The sequence below is a fragment of the Nerophis lumbriciformis genome, linkage group LG22, assembly GCF_033978685.3.
Source record: "Nerophis lumbriciformis linkage group LG22, RoL_Nlum_v2.1, whole genome shotgun sequence".
Lineage (NCBI taxonomy): Eukaryota > Metazoa > Chordata > Actinopteri > Syngnathiformes > Syngnathidae > Nerophis > Nerophis lumbriciformis.
The window spans coordinates 19,535,159-19,557,458 of NC_084569.2; the positions used below are offsets into that span (position 1 = coordinate 19,535,159).

A 22,300-nucleotide genomic window follows, 5' to 3' on the forward strand; every position below is an offset into this window, starting at 1 on the left:
AAAACCCAACTTCATAACCTTATCAAGAGGTCTGGTAAAATAATTGGCACGCAGCCCCCTTGTTCCCTTCAAGAAATATTCGACAAGACCGTGAGGAAGCAGGGTCTTAAAATCACCCGTGACCCACACCACATACTTCATTGTGAAATTGTGTTGATGCCAAATGGTAAATGGTACAGAACAGCAACATACAAACTCAACAGGTATAGTTTTTCCTTTGTCCCAATGGCAATCAAATCACTTAACAACACAAAACTACTGTAATAACCGGATGCAATAATAAGGAGTGCAATATTGGGATACTGCAATACGGGAGGTGTGCAATACGGGTAGAGTGTAATGTGTGATCTCATAACTAACTAGTATACCTGCGCACTGTTAACTGTCGTCACTGTATTGTCGGATGAACTGTATGTATGTATGTATGTATGTAAAACGCTGTGTCTTGATGTCCAAGACAAATTTCTCCTCGGCGACAATAAAGGTAATTATTATTATTATTATTATTATAATAAAAAAAATTACTGCCAAAAATGCATCAATAAAGTATTGAGCAAATTATGTGAATACTTTTGCATGTGTTTTTTATTTTTAATACATTTGCAAAATTAAAAACACACCATTTTCACATTGTCCTTGCGGGGCATTGTCTGTAGAACTGTAAGGAGAAAAAATTATTTATAAAATTTTCGAATAAGGCTGTAACAAAAAAATGTGAAGCGCTGTGAATACTTTCGAGATGCACTGTATATGGCCAGATCTTACACAACAGTGGTTGTGAAACTTTTTTCACCAAGTACCACCTCAGAAAACACTTGGCTCTCCAATTACCACTATAATGACCAAAATTAAAATGCAGCAGCGTAATATGCCTAAGTATTCATTGAAAACAAGGCAGAAGTTTTATTTAACAAGTTTGGCCACTGTAACATTACACACAATGCACAAACATCATCAACAATGAAAGTACATATGCAGTACATATTTACAGACCTCTTTGGCGTACTACTCATACCACAGTTTAAGAATCACTGCTATACATAGATAAACAACATCTTGCATCAAGCAGCTTCGTTTAGCCAATATCAATATTGACAACCACTTCCTCTGTTTTTCTGTACTTAAGCAGTGCATGCAGACCCAATACTTTATCATATTGTCCTATATTGATGATGACATTAGCTCATAAGTAAAGAATCGTTCAAAATACCCATCATATTGCAGTCTGTCTACTCATTTTCCTTTACCCATAAAACCCATAATATCAGTAACTCAGTTTTAGTGCTTTTTTATTATGTGCGACTGTTAAAAAAGCCATCATTGGGCCAAAGAACATTGTAAGTGCCAGCACTTTGATAAAGAAGGCGAGAAAGACGATTGAATTGAAGAAAGAAAGTACAAAGGTGGCATCTATATGGCGGATCTCCTCAGGATGTATTCCTCCCTCCTCCTTACCGTCATCATCAATAAGAGTTGTCAAAGATGTTACATGTTCATATTTGTTTTATTTTCTTATTTATAATACATTTATTTTGCATTGTAAAACTATATTCTCAAAAAAAAAAAAATCATACAGGGCTGCAAAAAATGTGTTTGAAAATTCATCCATGTCATCTTATTATGAAATAATCACCACTCGCCTGTGTATCGGTTGGGAACATCTCTGCGCTGCTGACCCGTCTCCGCTCGGGATGGTTTCCTGCTGGACTCTTACTGTTATGCTGGATCCACTATGGACTGTACTCTCACAATATTATGTTAGACCCACTCGACATCCATTGCATTCGGTCTCCCCTAGAGGGGGGGGGGGGGTTACCCACATATGCGGTCCTCTCCAAGGTTTCTCATAGTCATTCACATCGACGTCCCACTGGGGTGAGTTTTTCCTTGCCCTTATGTGGGCTCTGTACCGAGGATGTCGTTGTGGCTTGTGCAGCCCTTTGAGACACTTGTGATTTAGGGCTATATAAATAAACATTGATTGATTGATTGATTGACTTCCGCACATTGGTCACAATGGCCCGTAGATTTACTGTAAACTATCAAAATAAGTTGCAGCATCGACATTTAAGTTATAATTTTTTTAAACATATCAAGGATCAATAAAGAAATATCAAAATAAAGAATTAGAATAGCAACCAAAAGAGTGCATAGAGGGAAAGAATCATGAATCCAGTCGATGATCCGGCTACTCAAAGAAAAAAATAAAGTTTAAAACACATAATTATAATAAAACACATAATTATAATAAAATACAGTATATAACTAAAAAGAACAAACATTTCCTTAGTTTAGCAACACAACTACAAATTACTTCGCCTATGTATTCTTCCGAGGCACATCCGGAACGAGTTGTTCTTGTCTCTAATTTATGGGAGTGCGTTTGTAACCATAAAAAGTTGAATCACAACAATGTAAAACCAGGACGACATGTTGTGTACGCTATAAGTGTGCATTTAAAATCGATAGTTGTGTTGCACAGGTTTTAGCAGTGTTAAATATGCGCTGTATATATTGTGCATGTGTCTACATCGGTTGTTAAACGAAAGTGTGTGCATGTGTGTTACGTCCGGGGTTGTGTTTGAGTGTACTTTATCCAGATGAAGTCAATGAGTAGTGACATTTGCACCCATGTGCACTGAGATGGAAAACACCATGCAGACCCTGACAAACACCTCAGGACCACAAGTGGATCCACTCAACGTCACCTGAAGCCTTTGAAACAAGTTCATGTTTTGGTAAACGACTCATTTAAATGTCCCCTATTATGCAAAATGTACTTTTTAATGATGCATTTTTAATGAATATGTGTCCCCAGAGCCTGTTCATTAGCACCGAATGTGAGAAAGATCGGTCAAAGTCTTCACTTGTTTGCTACATTTATGCACTGAAACGGTCACTTTTGAAGTTTTTCATTAAGGAAAAACCTCATTACTCGAAAAGAAGACTGCGCTACACATCTTAAAATATCTCCTGGAACTCTGAAGACTTGTCAGTCAGCTACAGACGTGTACGCTTTATCATGTTGGTCTTCAGCGGATAGGCTCGGGATGTATAGCTTGTTCTGGTATTTTTTGGTACCGGTTCCTAATTGGGTCTGTCCAAGGAAACCGATAAGATCTGTATTCTTTTTATCCAGCGGACCATCATCATTACGACACACTGTCACATTCAGTCCAAGTGCCACTACTACGAACGGGTAGATGATAGTCAACTTGGAATAATGGAATAATCACAAAAAAGGAAGCAACACCACAAAAAAGTTTGTAACACAACAATATTTCCTCCAAGTTCCCAAAGTCCTGCACGCTAATAAGTCTTAGTACCAGTGAGCCTCATCAACTCCTCTAAGCCAGGGGTCGGCAACCCAACATGTTGAAAGAGCCATATTGGAGCAAAATTACAAAAAACAAATATGTCTAGAGCCGCTAAAACTTAAAAGCCTTATGTAAGTGTAATAATGAAGGCAACACATTAAGTAAGTGTCTCAGAGGGTGAGATAACTCCTGGAAATTACTGTCTTAAAACTGCCAAAGGTATAGATGTGTGTGCCAAAATTAAAGGAAAGGACAGGCTGTCTTCTTCTAATGGATTTATTACAATCTTTGCAAGCTGGGTAACGTTTGCTGTGGTCTGGAATAACATGGTAACGTTTGCTGTGGTCTGGAACAACATGGTACACAATGAGAAATGCAGCCAATATTACACGCAGATAATGTGTCATGAGAGATGCAAATGTAAATTAAATACACATAAGGACATAAGTAAAGGAAATTATATGAACTCAAATATACCTACAAACGAGGCATAATGATGCAATATGTACACACAACTAGCCTAAATAGCATGTTAGCATGGATTATTACCACTCCACGCAACAAACAACAGCTCACCTTTGTGCATTCACGCACAGCATCAAACGTTTGGTGGACAAAATGAGACAAAGAAGGAGTGGCATAAAACACATCTTTCTGTGGCAGCGTCGGAGAAAGTTGTACACGTAAACCAACTACGGTGAGTTCAAGGACCGACAAAATTAGTTGGACAAAATGGTGCTGGCCATCAGTGAAGCATGTATAACATAAACAGTGGGCTTTCTAACAATTAGGAAGGTTTGTGTCATGTTTGTCCTCCTACAGAAACATTATTAAACAACAAATATATTTTCCCCCCTTCTTTTTCCATTTTTGAAAAAGCTACAGAGAGCCACGAGGACGTGCTAAAAAAAACTCAAAAAAGTGAAAATTTTAAATAATCACTTGGTCTTTGTATGTATATAATACACACACGACACATGCATATTGCTGGGTTGCATATGACGTCACATCCGGCTCATTGAGTACGCATGGTGGTCAAGCCATTCTCGAAGACAAATGCTCCATGCTCGTGTTGTTTTCCGCTGTACGAACTGTTCAAATCGCGAAAAGGAAAAACGTTCCTTCAGAGTTTCTCGAGAGGTAATCAAGAAGGGCAGAAGACTTACATTTTACGAAACGATGAAGAGAAAAGTGGCATGAACTCCAGTCCAAGGGAGCAGAGTCGAAGAATGAACAAGTTTGCAGTCATCACTTCGGTAAATAACAATAATAAATGAAGCTTTCAGCACATACACAACGTTGACATCTATTGATATATTTTAATAAAGAGGAGGAAAAAAATGCGAAAACGGCAATGCATATTTATCCGAGAAAGACTCCTTGACCCAGCCACACACAAAGAAGTTGTAAACCTCCATGCTTTTCTAAGTTTTCATCTGTTTTGTCGTGTAGAATGACGTCTGGAGCAGCAGATAGTTTGATATATCTGGGAACGTGACAGACGGATAATCCTTGATCGCATGCTGCTTGCTGCACCAAAACTATCTTGGTTTGGTTGACCACCACCAGTTTTGGGACTAACGCGTTACTTTGTAAAAAAAAGTAACGCCATTATTTTGAGTGTTCTGGGCTTCAGTACAGTGTTGATCTCATGAATACATGATTTTATTTCCAAATTCCTTGAGAGAAAAAAAATGCTTGGTTAGGCTTTGTGTATGTCATGTGTGTCTTCCTTGGGTGAAGCCAGGTTTACAGCTATGCTGTTATTATGCTGTTTGTTACTTATGTACCGGTATGTTATGTTGCAGCTATTTAAAATAGTTTTGTCAATTTGTTCTGGCCTGAAATAAATTGGCCCTTTGAAACATATCTTTGTCTTTGTGTGTTGTATGTAGACCACATTGCTTAGCAGAGTTAAGTGATGCAAATGCATGTCAAGTTGATCAACAGATTGTATTATTCTCCAGTGCAATAACAGTACCGAAATGAAGGTTAAAAGGGCATTAATGGGAGCCTTAAAAAAAAGAAAAAAAGAAGTAACTAAATAGTTACTTTTCACAGTAACGCATTACTTTTTGGTGTAAGTAACTGAATTAGTAACTGAGTTACTTTTGAAGTAAAGTAACTAGTAACTGTAACTAGTTACTGGTTTTCAGTAACTAACCCAACACTGACCACCACTGTTTTTCACTTCCAGGAAGAAGTCATGTGTCGGGATAAGAGCAATACGTCGGCAGCTGACAACACTGGCTTCTGGTCCGTCACCAAAATAGGTCTGTGTTAGGGTTGTACGGTATACCGGTATTAGTATAGTTCCGTGATACTAATGAATCATATTCGGTGCGATACCGTCTCTGAAAAGTACCTGTCCCACACGTCCCCGTCGTCGTCACGTCATGACATTGCTGGTTTAAGAGCAAAGGAGCATGTTCGGTAGCGCACAATCACAGAGTACTCACAAACAGACACAGTGTGTAGACGGAGAATGGACGCATTTTGGCTTAAAAACTAACAATAAAGTTAAAACACTGAAACGCCCTCAGGAAGAGGTGCTTTAAGACATGGCTAGCTAGCTAGCAGCTAAAGTCCATCCGCCGTGGGCATTGTTTTAGCTACTTCTAAATCACTAATCCTCGCCTCCTTGTCGACAAATAAAGTACGTTTCTTACAAGTATCATCCCTGCAGGACGAGGAATATCTAAACATGCTTCACTACACACCATAGATCACCGGCGTTAAAATGTAAACAAACACCATTGGTGGATCTACACCTGATATCCACTGTAATGATACCAAGTACAATAGTGTATCTAGTCGATACTACTTTGATTACGTCGATATTTTTGGGCATCACAACATCTTTTCTCGTTTTTTTTTATTCATAATATGTTTATAAACTCAGGAAATATGTCCCTGGACACATGAGGACTTTGAATATGACCAATGTATGATCCTGTAATGACTTGGTATCCGATTGACACCCAAATTTGTGGTATCATCCAAAAGTGATGTAAAGCATCCAAACAACATTTTAACAGAAGTGTAGACAGAACATGTTAAAAGAGAAAGTAAGCAAATAACAGTAAATTAACAAGTAGATTAATAATTCATTTTCTACCACTTGTCCTTAACAATTTTGACAAAATAATAGAATGAGAAATGACGCAATATGTTACTGCATATGTCAGCAGACTAAATTAGAAGCCTTTGTTTGCTTAATTACTACTAAAAGACAAGTTGTCTTGTATGTTCACTATTTTATTTAAGGACAAACTTGCAATAAGAAACATATGTTTAATGTACCGTAAGATGTTTTGTTAAAATAAAGCCAATAATGCCATTTTTTGTGGTCCCCTTTATTTTAAAAAGTACCAAAAAGTACCGCAAAGTATCGACATAATTTTGGTATTGGGACAACACTAGTCTGTGTGTAACATAAACACAAATAAAAATTCCTATTCTTACAAAATATGCATCCACCTAACATGAAAATTGATTCTATTGATTTATATCATGTTTGATATTAGATATCATGTTAAAGGTCCGTGAATGAACATGAATAGCATACATTAATATTATTTTACTTTATTATTTTATTACTAATATTTTCAAAGTTATTATAGGGACAAGCGGTAAAAAATGGATGGATGATATATTAAGTGTAATTGTACTTGATAGAAACACAGTGATGGATCTGTGTGGTCTTTACAAAATGATGACATAACTGTATTGTAACTTGCATAGTTGACTCGTTTACGATTTAAAAAGCAGGTGTTGATAAAAAAAAAATAGTACTTGCCTGATTACATCATAATCTTTCTGGTGCACAACTTTTAGGGCTAATAATAAAATATGCATTTTTCCACATCTTTATTTCTACAAATTACATACAGTACTGTTAAGAGTTTCAATGAATACCGGTATCGATAATTAATACCGACATTAGTATCGGATTCGATAAAATCCTAACGGTATACATCCCGAGGATATGCTAGAACTTTTCTTAAGCTAACGCTACTTCTCTAAACTTACTATGCAAAGGGAAAATTTCGTCGATGCCAACGAATTCACTTTTGTACAAATTAAAGCCGTTCGATCAGTGTGAAAATAAATCTCCTGAGCATAAGTGCGCAGCAGGTGGATCTTTGCCCGTTTGTACTTGACTGCTCGCCATATGTGCATGAGAGACACCATCTGTGAAAAAATGCATGCTCTACAAAACCCGCACACATTCAATTACAGTATATACATGTTTATTAGTTATGTATGGCAAAATTTCATTGGGAAAACAAAACATTAAACTTAACACATATTAAAACAAAAATAGATTAAGCTTTATTAATTAGGACTACATTGATTTATCGATTAATTTGATTAGAAGAAAGCTTTGATTTATATTCTGTAGCTTTGATTAATAGTTTAAGGAGTGCAACTAATACAAATTGATAGAATACAGACTGCATGGAGTGCCTGAAAACTATAAATACACGGATGTAGTTTCTGCACGGCCACTGCAATAGAGCGAAAAGATGAGAAAGGTGTTGTGTGGGCTTTTTAATATTTTTGCTTTAAACTTTTATTAATGCACACATGTTCAAAGTACAATTTCAAAGTTTTAAAAATGTGCATTTATTAGAAAAAAAAAGAATGAAGGCTGTAGCAAGCAAAAAAAAAAAAAAATCACAATTTTCCCTCAAAAGTGTTTTATCCGATTTTTAGATTAATCAAACACACCAATCGATAGATTACTCGATTGCGGTAGTACCTCAACTTACAGTCTTAACTGGTTCTGTAAAGGAGCTCTTAACTCAAACCACTTGTATCTCAAATCAACGTCGCCCATTGAAATAAATTGACCCTCCCCCCCAAAAAAAAGACAAATTTAAAATGGAAAATGCCTTTTAAAAATAAAACTAACTTTTAGATAAGACATATTGTATGAAAAACAATACAATAGAATGTACTACTAATAATTATAGTCGTTTTATGACGTAATGTAATAATAACGTACAGCAACTACATTGGAGAGTGGACTTCTACAGTATTTCCTTCCAGCTGCTTCTCCGTCGAACACACCATCAGCATCTTCTCCATAATTTCATGGATAAATGTCCAGCATTTAGATATTTTACCATTATTGGCTGGTGTTAGAATCATTCTGCTTCAGTTTGATGTAGACTAACCATAACTAGCAACTGATTCACCAAGTAGGGCATGTTTTTGATAATTTCCTTCTTTGCCTAAATTAATATCATCAACTTTTTCTCAGCACTGTCCGTCACACTCACTTTCTTTAATGATCTCGATCTCTAATATAAGCTAATGGTAGCAAGTAAGGCCAGATGTTTTGGGAGAATCTTACGTGTTCACTGTGGCATTTGCTACGCCAACTGATGGCGGGGATGCTAACTCGTTGTGGCTTGTGCAGCCCTTTGAGACACTTGTGATTTAGGGCTATATAAATAAACTTTGATTGATTGATTGATTTTTGCTCTCAATTAAAGCATAACAATTAGCTGGGAGACTGCTGTAATTGCAAAACACTCTTAAGTTGAGGTACCATTCACTTAAACAAATTAATAGCTGCAGCCCTTTTATTAATATGTATTCCAATAATAATAATCATGCATTTTATCGGGCTTTAATGCCAGGAATAAATAGATGACAAATAAGCAAAAAATAATAATTGCATTAAGCCTCTGCAAGATTTTTCCGAGTTTAAAAATGAAAAACACTTCAATTTGTTGGATAAGAAATGTGGTAAAATTGCTTGAATTTGTTAAGTCTGAAGGTGATGCCTGACATTGATAACATATAATCGTGTTTTCTCACAGGAAATTAGCATAAAATTGTCGCAATATTGCATAACAAGTAGCAAAGAGACACCACACTGTAGAATGAACTGATTGTAGTTATGCTATTATTGTATATTCAGTTAATTTACAATAAAAACAGTATGAATAAAGAATAATTCTGATGAAATTACGTCTGTTCACACTCAGAACAAAATCAGAAAAATAATATATTGTATATGTGTGTCCCTAATGCTAAAGAACAGCTGCACAAGGTTGGTTGAAATGAGTTTTTAAGATAGTAGTCAAGATGGAAAAAAAAAAAGGTGAACTTGACGACCTTTCGGAACATTCGGTATATTTGATTGATGTGACATTCTGGGAACGACAGTTTTTCACTTTGATAAAAGCTCAGCTCGATGAACAGCGACCCAGGGAGGGAGCACTTTTAATGCCTCATAACGTCCAGCAATGGTGCCTTGGTATAAATCACAAATGGGATATTTAATAGTCACCACATTGCCACCTGCAGACTGCCAGGATTCATACTCAAAAAATAGTAGTACAGTTAACACAACACAAGATAATGCAGAGTAGAAAATAGTGTATTATTATATCTAAACATAAATAAAAAACAACAACATATGGAACCAGAACACTGCAAATATACAAATATACAAAACAACTTCTCTTTTATTAGTAAGTAAACAAACAAAGACTCCTAACTAGTCTGCTGACATATGCAGTAACATATTGTGTCATTTATCATTCTATTATTTTGTCAACATGATTAAGGACAAGTGGTAGAAAATTAATTATTAATCTACTTGTTCATTTACGGTACTGTTAATATCTGCTTACTTTCTGTTTTAACATGTTCTATCTACACTTCTGTTAAAATGTAATAATCACTTATTCCTCTGTTTGATACTTTACATTAGTTTTGGATGATACCACAAATTTGGGTGTCGATCCAATACCAAGTAGTTACAGGATCATACATTGGTCATATTCAAAGTCCTCATGTGTCCAGGGACATATTTCCTCAGTTTATAAACATAATATACATTTTTAAAAAACGAAAGAAGATGTTGTGATGCCAAAAAATATCGATGTAATCATAGTAGTATCGACTCAATACGTGCCTGTACTTGATATCATTACAGTAGATGTCAGGTGTTGATCCACTAATGGCGTTTGTTTACATTCGCCGGTGAGCTACGGTGTGTAGTGAAGCATGTTCCTCGTCCTGCAGGGATGATACTTGTAAGAAACGTACTTTATTTGTCGCCATGGAGGCGAGGATTAGTGATTTAGAAGTCGCTAAACCACTGCCGACGGCGGATGGACGTTTGCCGCTAGCTAGCTAGCCATGTCTTAAAGCACCTCTTCCTGAGGGCGTTTCAATGTTATAACTTCACCTTTATCATTAGTTTTTAAGCCAAAATGCATCTGTTCTCCGTTTTCTGTCTACACACTGTGTCTTCTTGTAAGTACTCTGTGATTGTGTGCCGCCGAACATGCTCCTCTGCTCGTAAACCAGCAATGTCATAACGTGAATTCGACGCGGGCAGAACGCGGAACCGGTACGTTTCAGAGACGTTATTGTACCGAAAATGATTCATTAGTATCGCGGTACTACACTAATACCGGTATACCGTACAACCCTAGTACACACACATATACATATATATATATATATATATATATACATACATATGTGTATATATTTGTGTATGTATGTATACTGTATGTGTGTGTAATATATATATATATATATATATATATATATATATATATATATATATATATATATATATATATATATATATATATATATATATATATATATATATATGTATATATATGCATATGTGTTTATATGTGTATATATGTGTGTATGTATGTATACTGTATGTGTGTGTAATATATATATATATATATATATATATATATATATATATATATATATATATATATATATATATATATATGTATATATGTATATATATGCATATGTGTTTATATGTATGTATACTGTACATGTGTGTGTAATATATACAGGGCCGGCCCGTGGCATAGGCCGTATAGGCAAATGCTAAGGGCGCCGTCCATCAGGGGGCGCCACGCCAGTGCCACAAATGTTGGAGAGAAAAAAAGAAAAGAAAAAAAAGTTGGTACTATTATTTCTAAATACAAAAAATAATCCCACGTTAATTAAAATGCAAAGTAAAGCCTATTTAATAGAAATATTATTTGTTACAACATTACGCCCCCTCACCCCCTCCCTCTCCCCCCTCACGGTGCGCCCCCTCCCTTCCCGTATCATGACTCTTTTTGGACGTCACCACATCAAAAAATCAACACAAGATGTCAAAACGGCCAAAACGGCCAAAACTGTCAGGTGCCCAGGGAAGAAAAAAGAGAAAAGAAGAGGAGGAGAAACGAGAAAAGACAGAGGTAGCAGGTAGGTAACGTTAGCCTACATGAAATTATTTGTCTGTTACAGAATGTGATAGTAACCTGGCTTTTTAGCATTAAGCTAATGTTACATGATTCGGCAATTGCTAATCAATAAATAGCTAGTTCTGTTTTAACGTCGGGTTAATATTGTGGAGGGGGCTAAATTGTTATGGAAAATAATAATGTAACGTTAGGTAATTACAGTACTCCCACCTTACATTTTTCAGGGACATTTGTATTAGATCTTTTAAACAGCTGTTTTTTGTTTACATTGTTATTGCCTTCTGGTTAGCTATATTTGCCCTGCAGGTAATAGTCGCTTTTCCACCCCTTTATATATTAGGTATAGTTGTAAGTAAAAAAAAAGAAAGGTCAAAGACAAAGCTATTCGGTTTCTTGTGAGTATATACACTTCACTGCCGATGTGGGGGGGCGCCACCTAAAATCTTGCCTAGGGCGCCAGATTGGTTAAGGCCGGGCCTGAATATATATATATATATATATATATATATATATATATATATATATATATATATATATATATATATATATATATAAAATCATATTGTCTTCAAAGTGTGCAGCAGTTTTTTTTTACTAAAATAGGGACTTTTGTCGAGGCTAGTACCAATTATTCATGTTTACATTGCTTCTTATGGGGAACTCTGCTTCACTATACAGATTTTTGGGTTTATAAACTGTGTTGAAAAACCAATTAATGTAGTATATATAGATTCCACGGTAATTGTGTATATATTTATGAATTCATGCTGAATCTGAAGAAGGAAGTACAGCATGAAGAGAATGGGGATATCTGCTCAGATATGTCACCTGGTGGTTGTTTTTGCACAACCCCCCATTATCCATATAAGTTCTGTACCTACTGTAAATCTTGTATTGGTCAACCTTTCCCAAATTGTTTTTTACCTCCAAACCTTGTCAATGCTTCTTTTTTAGTTTTTGGCAATAATTGTACCGCTGCTCCCTTCTGTTAGACATGAGTAATGCACATGTACGAGTAAAAATACTTTTTTCACACACTTTGCCTTCAATTTGCAAAGGACATTAGTGATGACAAGATACCAGTGATTTGTTGGAGGAAGACATATTTAAAATACAAGTTTTAGATTAAATTATAGTCTCCAACTACACTTTTTATTATTATTAAAACGGCATGTGAGTAACAAACAACATGGCTCCTATTTAAAAACGTGCAAAGGCCACCGTCCTTTATTTGTTTGTATGTGCTTACCTTCGACTTGTCTTGTATGTGCGACAGGACAAAGAGTCATCACCATTTTGGAAGTGTTGGCTTCACTTTCACTTCCTGGGCTCCCTGTGGATACACAACATATGCTCACAAGCTAAAAAAGGACCATTTCTTGTACAGTAAGTTGAGCAATGACAACCCCGAATAAAAGACCACACCTCCTTTTCAAGACCCGTTATTGGAAAAATGTGCTTTAGGACAAAAAATAATAATAATAATAATTAATTAATGTATCCTTCAGGAGGCTTATGTATGGAGGGCCAAGAATTTGGGACCACTGTACTCCACACGCACAATAACACGCACACGCTCTCACACAGCCGCAGAGACTGCAGTGGGGGAGAGAGGTTTGCCCAGTGTGGGCCGACAGTACACGCTCAGCAGAGCGCCTAATTGCACTGATAAATTTGAGATGGGGAAACAAAGGCTCCCAGGAAGCAGAAACCTCACTTGAACCTGCAGACGGAGGAGGGTGTTTAATGGGCGAACCTTACAAGCGCCTTAACTGCTGCACACACACTCAAAGACTAAAAGTAGTTCACGAGGCTCAAAATGAACAACACTTTCTACATTTTGCAGCCATGGTAGGAACACACCCTTACGGTCTTCATCTTTAATGTGCAAACCAATTTGGAGCTTTAAATAGTCCTACCAACGCAAAATGCAAATGCATGTGACACAATGATGAACTTATAACATACTGTATCCCTGATCCCTCCACAATGCAAAGTGGCTTCTATAAGTCACTTATCCGCGCTGGCTCTAAATAGGGATGTAGCAATAAACTCTCATAATCATAACCGCAGTAAAACTCTTAACGGTTAGTACTATTACCCTTTTAAAATCAAAATGATGGAAAAACCGTGATTGATAACTGCACTTTGATAAACTCACAGACTGACTGGCGCTAGCCCGCCTGCTTAAATGCTAACATGAAAACAAGAGACATTAACGTCTTTACACATTAATAAATGACACATCTCAATCTAAACTTATATAACAATTACTGTTTGAACAATTGTGCACATTGAACCTACAAGCGGTGCAGTCATTGCACAGAAGGAGCGATCCAAGAAACACTCGACAAGGTGATTTTTACGGTACGTTCAAGGACCGCTTAAAAACGTAGGACAACCAAAGAAACATAATAAATAATTATAGATTTTATTTGCAACACACATTTCATTTAAATAAATCAATCAAATCAATCAATGTTTATTTATATAGCCCTAAATCACAAAAGTCAATAACAGTTCAGCCAATAAAACAGATAAAATACTAAGACTAAAACAGTATTAGTGAAGCATAAGAATCATAAAACATGCAAAATAGTGGGGTTCCTGACAGTGTGTCAATCTATTTTAGTATTTTTTTTTTTTTTTTAAAGATTTCAGTGTGCACATTTAACATCCATTGATAAAAACGGTGCACATTTTGGTCACAATAACCGTGATATAAAATGTTCATAGTGCTACATCCCTAACACTAACACTTGGCCATCACTCCAGCAGCACTGAGAGCGGACTCTATCAAACTGCCTCAAGGTCAGGGATCTCAAACTCGCAGCGTGACGATACTTTGTGGCCCCCAACTTAATATGAAAGTTTATTGTTAGTGTGGCCCGCAGGTTTTATACGAATGGCACTTTACAGTGTTCTGTTCTGTACCAATCACGGTGAGGTATATGGCTCTCAGGGGCGGGACATGGACCAGGCTTGTTGCAAGCAGGGAAACATATCTCAACGAGTGAAAGTGACTGCAGCGTTGCCATGGAGTTTTCTTCCGTGCCTGGCCGGTTGCCTCGTTTCTATTGGGCACAAGCGGACATTCGTCCCAGCGCGGTACATTCACAAGACTTCCCCAAAAACTTTTTTAAGTTGCTGCCCAGCGGGACCTTATACATACTGTATATTTGTCTCTCTCTGGCAAACTAAATCAAAGTGATGCATATGCTGCGGGATAAAAGAAAAGTAACTCAATGTAGCCTAATGTAGTCTGCAGTCACATTGCGATTGTCACGCTTGGGTCGCATGATTGCGATGTACCACTTTGGTAAGCTATGAAGTCGCACCGCTTGGAGGATTGTCAACGCATTAAACATACGAGTATTATTATGGTGTGTGTATAAGGTAAGACATTATCTGGCGTTTTGTGTCGCAATATTATGCAAAAGGAACTTTTCTTACCTTCTGGTACCTGCAGATCTGTATTTGGGATCTGCGTAAATCCTGAAAAATTGCGCGCGTCCGCGCCGACGCCGTAGTCGATAAGCTTCTTCTTTTTCTCTATCTTCTTGTTATGGGACATTCATCCTCAGCTGTTGCCATTTCTAATATAAAGTAGCGTAAAGTTCTTACTTATATCTGTCAGTAAACTCGCCATGAAAGCGCTAAAACATACCGGTGTAGTGAGTTAAATTATTCACCCAAGGAACTTTAGTTATTAGAGTTCCTGTCGGACAGTGTGGTTGTTTCCGGATGAGGAGATGCTGCTCCGTTATTGATTTAAGTAAAGTCTGAATGTCATTAAAACAGTTAACTCCATCTTTTGACACTTCTTCCACTGCCGTCCTTGCACGCTACATCGCTACAACAAAGATGACGGGGAGAAGACGCTGCCAAAGGTGAGCCACGTAAATAAGACCGCCCACAAAACGGCGCATCCTGAAGCGACTGTCAGAAAGCGGCTTCAAGATGATCTGTAAAACATAATCTATGCAACATTTTGACCAAAGAACCACCACCATTACATGTTATGTAGACCAGTGGTCCCAACAACTTTTTTTTATTTTTTATTTTTTTATTAAATCAACATAAAAAACACAAGATACACTTACAATTAGTGCACTAACCCAAAAACCCTCCCTCCCCATTCACACTCATTCGCACAAAAGGGTTGTTTCTTTCTGTTATTAATATTTCTGGTTCCTATATTATATATCAATATAGATCAATACAGTCTGCAGGGATACAGTCCGTAAGTACACATGATTGTATTTTTAAATTTAAAAACAAACAAAAACAACCCCCCCCCCCCGGTCAAATTTTCAAGCGTTGACCGGTCCGCAATTACAAAAAGGTTGGGAGGTTGGGGACCACTGATGTAGACCACAAGGAATTGTTTTCAATTTAGAAAAAAATAATAATAATATGACTCCTTTAATGTGCCCTATAATCTGGTGCACCTAATATATGAAAGAAGATCAAAAATAGACTATTTATCGGCAGTGCGCTTTATAATCCGGTGCGCCCTATGGTCCGGAAAATACGGTAATATTAATAATCCTAATAATAAAAATCATATATCAATATTAGTCCATAATTGGTAAAAATGTTTCATCTTAGTTTGTGTTTAAAAAAAATAAAGACATTTGAGCAGATTGGAATTTTTTTAACAAAGCATTTCTTGTGGAATACCTGATGCGGCCCCCAGGTAAATTGAGTTGGAGACCCCTGCTCTTAATGTTAAAATGTTTGATGCCAATACAGCAATTGACTTTGAATGTTGCTGTATAATACAAGAAGATATAGCAAAAGTTATCATAATTAGCTCATTTTTAATAATTATATTTATTAAAACACAAAAGTACCGAAAATTGAATGAATACCCATCTCTAATGCCAGGGAGGTCATGTTGCTAGAAAATAGTCCACATTTTTGCTTGTTCCGTATATAACCTTGTTTTGTTATTGGTAATCTGGTACACTATTGTGATTTAGAAATTCATGAGTGCCTTGATGTGTCAACCTTGTATCATGTATAATGTGTTTTTTTTAGCGATTCAGTTGCAGCCAAAATTTCTTGACGCTCAGCTCAAATACACGGACTTGCAACCACACACAAACCATTACATCCTTAGCTCCTCTGTTTCGACCAACGACAAATTATCACAGTGCAGTTCACCAAAAGCAACAGAAAATACATTTTGTATACATGCTCGGCCTCAGGATGTCACAGCAGTTTCTCTTTACATCAATGAACCGCAGCTCCCCAGTGCTGGCGGCCCTCACGTAGGCCGGGATTGCTACCACCACCATGCTTGACTGTTATTATCCTATTGTGGAGTCATTTTCAGTACATCTATACTGCTATACAGGCTGTACACTGACTACTTTAAATTATATCCATATTTTGTTTCTTTAGTAATGTCACTCGACAAGAAAATGTTGAGATGCGGTATTCACATCATGTTAAAACCATACATGGGGACGTGTTACATTTACTAACTATCTATTTAAATACAAAATATTTACCGTAAATTCCAGGCTATAAAACGCTACTTTTTTCCTATACTTAGAACCCTGTGGCTTACAAGACGGTGGAGCTAATTTATAGATTTTTCGTCGCTGACGGCAAGGCCATAATTACATTTTTTATTTAAAAAAAACAAGCAAAGGCACTGAGAAGGTGTGTTATTGTTTGTGCTTTGGTGCCATCGTTTGGACAAGTTCACTCCCTACAGGTGCTGCAGTATCCTTTCATTGAGTGCTTTCAACTGGATGTAAAGTGCCGTTCAGTCTTTGAGCCGTCCGTACTCGTATGGATTCTTCATTCATCACTCCAAGCAACACTGGTAAGTTTTACAATACAACTAAAACTGTTTATACTTACTAAACCATCCCATGTGGGATGTCTGGAGGAAGGTTTTCATGCATATTCATACGTGCTATCGTTATGCAATGACGCTAACGTCGTTAGCATTAGCTGATATGTTAACACGTTTGCAAGTGTCTTTGTTAGTATTATTAACTTACAATGGAATTATTGTTGTATTGTTTCAGTTTTTACAAATTCCTCAGTAAAATCACCAATACGTTAATGAGTCTGTTTACCTGATTGGAGAGCTAACTCCCGCAGCTAAGGGATCCATTATGACTTCTGTTTTGTTTGATCAGCCGTTTTACTGCCGTGTCAAAGACACCGTTTTGAAACAGTTAAGGCAGGTAAATAAACATTGACAGAATATTTCTGTGTAAATAACTTATTTCACAATGCATATACCTGTGGCTTATATATATACGGTGCAGCTAATATATATGTATAAAAAAAAAATCCCCCTAAAATTTAATGGGTATAGTTTGGAAAATACGGTACTTTTACTCAACTAATTTTTTGGATGAATACTTTTACTTGTGTCATATTACTCATACTCGAGTATGTTTATTGGCTACTCTACCCACCTCTGACTAAGCAACATTAATTTTAATAACAAGTATGTGTTTACAACTTTGTGAAAGGGATTCAGGTCTAAAAACATCCCACTAATTGCATGCATACAAAAGTGCTGCCTTTGATTGTTTGCACACTGATTTGGGAAACCAACTTTATTTTTATGTACTTTTTTAGTCTCACAGTAGGGAAAAGTTTATTGCAAATGCAGCACTTGCAAATGTTGATGATTTATGTCTTCTTATGTTGTGTTCTACAAACAGTTGTGTGAGCTTTTCTACTGCTTTGCACAATGGCTAATTTGTTTTGGGTAAACAAAGCATTTAAAGTGGAAGAATATGCAATTACGTGATGTAACGTCTGTTGACATCTGAGTGGTTAAACACAATTAATCCCATTTGACATAATTTGAAGTGGACAAAAGTGAAAGTGATGAAAAAGAGTGACTACCTGCAATGATGCTAATTTAACATTGAACAGTGTTGCTCACCAACACTACTCGAGATTCATATCAGATCGCCATTTAAGGAAAATGTATAGACCCCTACAAAAAAGGCTTTTTTTGTGATTGTTGTGGCTTAAAATGCCTGAGTTCGCAGTCATTGCGGCAGCATTTGCAAGGCTGCCCTATTTATTTTTAATATCATTGAATCAACTTGGGGGTTCATGAATTTTGGATCGATATTTTAACTGTTTCCTGTAACCTTAACCTAAAAGAGAACAGGGTTTCAACACAAATTGGAATATACAAATCCTGTATTGATGTTTTACTCATTGTATACCCCAAAGACTTAAAAGGCAGTTAAAGCACACACCCAGAGCCCTAGCCCCTTTATTATGATAAGGCTACAGTGGAACATTTACCCAAATAATTTTAATTGTGGTAAATTGGTTATTTTGCACTTATAAAAAAAATATTGAACAATTTATTTCCCATAAATTAGTTTTAATGCAAAGCATGCATCAAATTAAATTAAATAATTTAAATAAATTAAATTAAAAATTCATTAACTTGAATTAATTAAATTAATCCAATTAAATTACCTGTTTTTAAATTCATATTATGTTTATACACTCAGGAAATGAGGACTTTGAATATGACCAATGTATGATCTTGAAACTACTTGGTATCAAATTTGTAGTATCATCCAAAACTAATGTAAAGCATCCAAACAAGGAAGAGTAAGTGATTATTACACATTTATACACCGGAACCCGCTCCAGAGAGCACATCACACCTGTCCTTCATGACCTCCACTGGCTGCCTGTCAAATACAGAATCACCTTTAAAATACTCCTCACCACCTACAAGGCACTCCATAACCTGGCACCACCCTACCTCTCTGACCTCCTCCAGCCACACGTCCCGTCCCGTTCCCTCAGGTCTAGTGATGCCGGCCTCCTTGAGGTCCCCAAGACCAGGCGCCGAACCTGGGGCGACAGGGCCTTCTCCGTGACTGCCCCCTCTCTCTGGAACGCTCTCCCCAGGCACATCAGAGATGCCCCCTCCCTCCCTACCTTCAAAGCCACCCTAAAAACTCACCTCTTCACATTAGCCTTTCCAAACTGACCCTGCCCTAGGTGTCTTTTATTTATTTATTTATTTTTATTTTTATTTTATTTTTTCTAAAAAAGTTGTTTTTATCGTCCCCCCCCCACACACACACACACACACATGTAAAGCGACTTTGGGTATTTAGAAAAGCGCTATATAAATCCCAGGTATTACATTAACAGAAGTGTTGATAGAACATGTTAAAAGAGAAATTTAAGCAAATATTAACAGTAAATGAACAAGTGGATTAATAATTTATTTTCTACCACTTATCCTTAATAATTCTGACAAAATAACAGAATGATAAATGACACAATATGTTACTGCATGTCAGCAGACTAAATTAGGAGCCTTAGTTTGTTTACTTACTACTAAAAGACAAGTTGTCTTGTGTATTCACTATTTTATTTAAGGACAAACTTGCAATAAGAAACATATGTTTAATGTACCGTAAGATTTTTTGTTAAAATAAAGCCAATATCCATCCATCCATTTACTACCGCTTATTCCCTTCGGGGTCGCGGGGGGACGCTGGAGCCTATCTCAGCTACAATCGGGCGGAAGGCGGGGTACACCCTGGACAAGTCGCCACCACATCGCAGGGCCAACACAGATAGACAACATTCACACTCACACACTAGGGCCAATTTAGTGTTGCCAATCAACCTATCTCCAGGTGCATGTCTTTAAAGCCAATAGATAAATGCACATTTTTTTTGTGGTCCCCTTTATTTAGAAAAGTACCGAAAAGTATCGAAATTATTTTGGTACCGGTACCAAAATATTACTACTAGGTACTATCAAGTATACCTTGTGTGACTCCCTGCAATGATGCTAATTTAACATTGAACAGTGTTGCTCACCTACACTGGGACAGAGAGGGTACGTTTTTAAGGTTTGTTTTTAAGTGTCGTATAAGGACTAGTTACTATTTAGTGTTTATAAATATCTTGCTAAACATTTACCTACACTAACTAAAAATAGTGCTATGTAGGCTAGCACTGTTAATTCTGTAGCTCGCTTGTTATTTCACAATGAACATTAGCTAACAGGTTCATTTCTACCACAGACTGAATGATAGACTACTTACCTTTCTTGGAGAAAAACGGGGTCACATTGTTGCTCTTTTTTGACTTCGCCTCCTTCATTTTTCCGTTTATTTTGTGAAAAATGAGGTTTTATTTAAGTATTAAGCAACATTGTGCTTGTCTTCTTCTTCTTCTTTTGCTTAACTGGCGGGTTGCAGCCATGACCTATAAGGTGTATACTGCCGCCTACTGCGTCGGAGTATACAACATGAACTTGTCATTACTAACGTTATTTATATATAGTTTACATGTTTATATATTAAACTTCAATTGAAAAGATAATATACACTTGTGAAGGACATAATGTCGTGCCTGTCTTGAGTTTACAATAATTTGTACAACTCTTATTTTTTTGTGATAGAGTGATTGGAGCACATACTTGTTGGTCACAAAGCGTCCTCCAAACATATTGCTGAGTATTGTTGCCAAACAGCTCAATTTTAGTTTCATCTGACATCACATGGACAAAGATAAGACCTTATTTAGGAAAGTTCTGTGGTCATATGAAACAGAAATTGAGCTGTTAGGCCACAATACCCAGCAATATGTTTGGAGGACAAAAGGTGAGGCCTTTAATCCCAGGAACATCATTCCTACCGTCAAGCATGGTGGTGGTAGTATTATGCTCTGTGCCTGTTTTACTGCCAATGGAACTGGTGCTTTACAGAGAGTAAATGGGACAATAAAAAAGGAGGATTACCTCCAAATTATTCAGGACAACCTAAAATCATCAGCCCGGAGGTTGGATCTTGGGCGCAGTTGGATGTTCCAACAGGACAATGGCCCCAAACACACGACAAAAGTGGTAAAGGAATGGCTAAATCAGGCTAGAATTTAGGTTTTAGAATGGCCTTCCCAAAGTGGACAATGCTGAAGAAACAAGTCCATGTCAGAAAACCAATAAATTTAGCTGAACTGCACCAATTTTGTCAAGAGGAGTGGTCAAAAATTCAACCAGAAACTTGTCAGAAGCTTGTGGATGGCTACCAAAAGCACCTTATTGCAGTGAAACTTGCCAAGGGACATGTAACCAAATATTAACATTGCTGTATGTATACTTTTGACCCAGCAGATTTGATCACATTTTCAGTAGACCCATAATAAATTCCTAAAAGAACCAAACTTCATGAATGTTTTTTGTGACCAACAAGTATGTGCTCCAATCACTCTATCACAAAAAAATAAGAGTTGTAGAAATTATTGGAAACTCAAGACAGCCATGACATTATGTTTTTTACAAGTGAATGTAAACTTTTAACCACGACTGTAAGTACTTGGATGAAAATCATGGACAATTCATTAAATTAAGAGTATTAAACAATATAAATAAATGTACAATTATGTTGGTTGAATCACTTAGAATTAAAATTATGTTATCCACATAATGTACTTGTAGCTGTAATTCCTAAATGGCATAGGTCATATTTTTGTCAAACCTCTTAAATCAAAGCTATATTTCAACTATTTAACTACTTGCTGATTTGTTTACAAACTAAAAATCATCTGGAAAAAAATAAATAATACAGTTTTGTAACATTTTTTTTGTAAAGAGGGCTTGGAACATGTCATGGTTGTGTTTGTGTTGTTGGTCTGGACCCCAGGATGCAGAGACAGAAGGCAAAGTGCAAATGAAAGCCTTTTTTTTTT

The 22,300-nt window shown here is 36.6% G+C and overlaps 1 long non-coding RNA gene across 1 annotated transcript in view; it reads right to left on the bottom strand.

The window, feature by feature from the left end:
* LOC140679708 (uncharacterized) overlaps positions 1-20,798 on the bottom strand; it is a 39,397-nt gene extending 18,599 nt beyond the window's left edge. The window contains exons 1-2 of the long non-coding RNA XR_012051083.1: positions 20,656-20,798; positions 12,825-12,908 (exon numbers count right to left, since the gene is read on the bottom strand). This is a non-coding gene — a long non-coding RNA (uncharacterized lncRNA). The remainder of the gene's footprint in view (positions 1-12,824; positions 12,909-20,655) is intronic.
* Between the last annotated feature and the right edge of the window lie 1,502 nt (positions 20,799-22,300).